Source organism: Bos grunniens, chromosome 9, assembly GCF_055505025.1.
Source record: "Bos grunniens cultivar Pamir isolate PY7600 chromosome 9, Bosgru_T2T1.0, whole genome shotgun sequence".
Taxonomy (NCBI): domain Eukaryota; kingdom Metazoa; phylum Chordata; class Mammalia; order Artiodactyla; family Bovidae; genus Bos; species Bos grunniens.
This window is the reverse complement of record NC_141173.1, coordinates 86743638-86748101: the sequence shown is the minus strand read 5'-3', so window position 1 is coordinate 86748101 and position 4464 is coordinate 86743638. Positions and strand designations below refer to the sequence as shown.

Genomic DNA, 4464 nt, shown 5'->3' with positions numbered 1-4464 from the left:
CAAACTCACCAGACTCACTCACTACAGAACTTAAAAAACTATTCTTCCTTCCTTTTCATCAACTTCCTTTAATCGTAATATAATCAAAGTATTTATAAATAGAATCTCAAGTCAGGCTACTGTGTCCATTTCTGAGACTTCTCAGTGCTTAAACTTAAGCCAAGAAATGCAAAATAACTCCCCAGAAGTTATATGGAACTTTCCAGCAAGAAGTACTTTCATTAGGATTACACTTATACAAATGCTGACACATACCCATGTATACAGGTACTTCTAATCAGCTTGGCCAGAGGGTTCAAATTTCAATGGGCTTTGGCAATCTGAAATAGCTGAATTCCAACAAAGCTATCTGGGTAATGTACTGGATGCCTGATGTATCACTTAAAATCAAAGAGTTGTAGGAACTTAAAATAGATACCTTGGTGGTTTTCAACGTCCAACTAATGGAAGGCTCTTCATTAGCAAGGATTCCTGATCAGTCCCTTCTTTTGGGAAGAGCTTGCTCAGTGACTGATCCGGATTGGACAATGTAAGTCATTATAAAATTTTCATGTATTGAACTAAAACTAGTTACCCAGCATCTTCTATCCAGTAACATTATTACGTGATTTCTATCCTCTGAATATAAGAAATCAAGTCAGTGCCCTCTTCTCCAGGAAGATTCTTCATTCTTCACAAGCTTTAAAACAGCTCTCATGCCTCCTCTTGGTCTTTTCATCTCAGCTCTTCTTCATTTCCCATCCAGTCTTATTCAGTATCATCGTGAACAGTTCAGTTGGGACCATTACCTCCAGGGTGAACATCTGTTGTGTTTGCCTTTCTGGTATCCACTTCCCACTGCTTTTACTTATAGGATTCCTCTTTATATGGGAACCTACCTCATGTGGTTTAGATAAAAATAATCCTATCTGCTGCTACCAACCCTTCGAAACCAAGAACTGGCACGTGACCCACATATGGCCACCCCACCCTGTCCACAGTGATTGCTGTAGGGATGTGACCTACGCCAGGTGAATGAGAGTCCATTTTAGGGCGCTGCTGGAACCAATGGGAAAAGCATTTTCATCCTGCTAATTTAGAAGAATATAAGTCATAGACGCTGAGGGTCATGCTTGTCACCATACACTGAGAACCAGTCTAAGAATAACACAGCACACAGGAACAAAAGTCAGGAGACTGAGAGAGGCGGACTTATCCCTACCGGGAGCACTTGGCTCCACCTACGCTGCAAGTAGGTTTATCTCTGGAATTTGAAAATATCACATCCAATGCGTTTTGTTTGTTTTTTAGTTTTATTTATGCTACTTTCAACTTCAAACAAAATCGATTAACACACTTTCCTTACCTGTGTAAGAGGGCATTGAGTCCAATCTACTCCCCTCATCCACTCCCCTAGAAGCTCCACAGTTCCTTCAGGTTAGGTCCCCTGAGAACTTGATGTTATCAGCTGTCTCAGTTGGGGATCCCTTAGGTGCAAGAAGAGAAATGGACATAATCAGCACAAAATAAGAGTGTTTATGAGGATACAACAGTACAATCATAAACGAAGACTTCTTCCCTTTTAAGTTGGATCTGATTTATTTTGATGCCATATTCCAGCATACGGAGGTCACTATAAATTCCATTATCATTTAAATTAGTTGTTTTTGACAGGTGTGTATCTGCTGCATACAATTGTGAGTACGCCTTCTATGACTTTACTAAACCACTAATACAAAAGTTGAATAAGACAAGGGCGCAGAGCCTTGTGGTCTACCACTAGAAATCTATACAGGTTAACTGACTATTCATTAATATCCTTTGGGTCTAGTTAGCCAGCCAGCTGCAGACTGTCTAATGTTTCTCTAATCCAGCTCATATTTCACCATTTTAACCTTAACCTATCTCAAAGGAGACATTGAAAAATACTTTTCTTCAAATATAAAAGTAATAACCACTGCACCTGGCATCCACTATCCCCTTACTACTTACCCCTTACAGCGATAACTTTTACTAGAGAATTTGTCATTCTGAATTGCCACTGTCTATCTTTTCAGCAAGACTGTGAGTTCCTCGAGTGGGCAAGTTCAGTGTCTGTAGTAATGTATTGGTGCTCCCCTGGTCCATTAGGTGCTACAAATTAGATTATAAATGTTTTATTTTATCTTGCAGAGGAGGGACAAAGAGATATGATGACTTTTACAATAATACAGAAGGGATTAGTTGGGCCCTTTTAAAAATTAAAAGATGATGGCAGTACTTAGTTTCCTCAAAAACAGGGTATCTTTAGTATTATTCTTACAAGCCATGCTTAGGAAATAGGATGAAAATAAATAGATTAGGTAGAAAGGGGAAGAAGAAAAAACAAAGGGGGTTGGCTAAGATAGAAGAAAATGAGCAGAAAAAATAGAGGAAAAGCCAGAAATAGCACAAAACCTGCCTGATACCTAACAAGTGGATCAAATCATTCTCCTCCTGGGCCACTGGCCCGGACACAGGGAATATTATGATGTGGTTGCTGTGGGCTGACCTCTGAGAGACAGGAGATGAGCTGGTCACACAAATAGGAGATACTTCTTGCAATAGACTAAATATACCACACATCCCTCCCCTGCCCCTGCCAAATCTTATATTGAAATTTAAGCCCCAGTATGGCACCCCACTCCAGTACTCTTGCCTGGAAAATCCCATGGATGGAGGAGCCCGGTGGGCTGCAGACCATGGGGTTGCTAGGAGTCGGACACGACTGAGCGACTTCACTTTCACTTTTCACTTTCATGCATTGGAGAAGGAAATGGCAACCCACTCCAGTGTTCTTGCCTGGAGAATCCCAGGGACGGGGGAGCCTGGTGGGCTGCCGTCTATGGGGTCGCACAGAGTCGGACACGACTGAAGCGACTTAGCAGCAGCAGCAGCAGCATGATGGTACTTGGAGGTCAGGCTTTTGAAAGGTGCTTAGGTCATGAGGGTGGAGCCATCATAAATGGGATTCAGTACCCTCACAAAAGAGGCCCCAGAGAGACCCCTTACCACCACTCCCCACCATGGAGGAAGCAATGAAAAGACAGCCATTGATGAACCAGGAAGATGGGTTCACCAGACACTGAATCCTTGGCACCTTGATTTTGGAACTTCTCAGCCTACAGGACTGTGAGAAATATATTGCTGTTGTTTACAAGCTACCCTATGGTGTTGTGGTATAGCAGCCCAAACAGAGTGAAACATGACTATTTGGACTTCATAACTTAGGGAGTTGAATGCAGTTTGGATGAACTGTAATATATAGTCATACATGTGGGAATGTCTCTACCAGTAACTATTGAGCTCTTATAAAATATCTACTTTAATTTCTATAATAATCTTTAGAAATAATACTATCACTGTCCTTTTTTTGCAGATAAACTGAGGCTTGGTGATACTAAATAACAACCTTAGGTCAATGCCTAATTTGCAATGTCACCAGAATGTGACTTCAGGCCATCCTTGTCTGGACTTACACGATTACCTCAGGCTTTGAGATTTCAGAACTTTATTTACAGCTCACCAGGGACTACCAAGTCAAATGTGGTTATCATTACTTCCTTTAAAGATGCCCGTACTCTTCTTTTAAAAAATGGTGACACTGAACTGTATTTTACCACTTGCTGTTTTTTCAGTAAAGTTTTTCATAAACCTCAAGGTTTGGATTCTCAGTTTAAAGCAAAGAACAAACCTCTTTGTAACTGGGAGTGATCTTTATCACCCTGAGGTTTGAAGGATATTGCCTTGCTCACATGTTGAAAGGTAACACAGCTGTCTGCAATGAATCTCTGATCAACAGATGTGAGAGAGAGATAGTGAAAAGGCCCTGGCCAAACAAACAGAACATCTGGCTGAAGAATTGAGATTTCTGTCTTTGGTTTTTCCCTCTCTCAAGCGCCATTACTCTGATGATCACTTATGATTCTTGGAAGTAAAGCCCAGTTGCTGGTCACACTGTCAGTATTTCCTTCATACTATCATTGTTACCGTGAAAGTCTTTGTGAAGCAAAAAAATGAAAGAAAAATAAAAAGACCACTTCTTTAAGAAAGTTTGCAACTTATAGTATTTATAAAAGCAATGAGTGGACTCTACAACTGGATGTTATATCATTTCTTTAATAATTAATCAAGCATTTTGTGAATTTATTATTATGGGTAATTATTTAATGAAACTATTAGCATAAGTTCCTAAAAGCAGAATGCACACACTTAAGCTGTAGTTCAAAGGACGGAATCTTGCCACAGAAACTACTTTTAAACAAGGTAGTTGCTGAAAAATAATACTTTTACAGTAAAGAAGCCACATATCTGCTGCCATTTTTCCAAAGCCATTTTTCTCCCCTTCCTCTTTTAGGTTCCACTTCCCCTCTCCGTTTCAGCACTTCTCCAACCACTGCTACAGAAATTGATATTAAATTTAGAGCCATAGGACGAGTTCTGATTCTGAGTATCTCTAGGTAATTG

The 4464-nt window shown here is 40.2% G+C and overlaps 1 long non-coding RNA gene across 1 annotated transcript; it reads left to right on the top strand.

Annotated features, from left to right (window-relative positions):
• The first annotated feature begins 3008 nt into the window (after nt 1–3008).
• Nucleotides 3009–4049, top strand: LOC147366287 (uncharacterized). The gene is made up of 2 exons (XR_015132263.1): nt 3009–3129; nt 3377–4049. It is a non-coding gene; the product is annotated as an uncharacterized LOC147366287 (long non-coding RNA).
• The last annotated feature ends 415 nt before the right edge of the window (nt 4050–4464 follow it).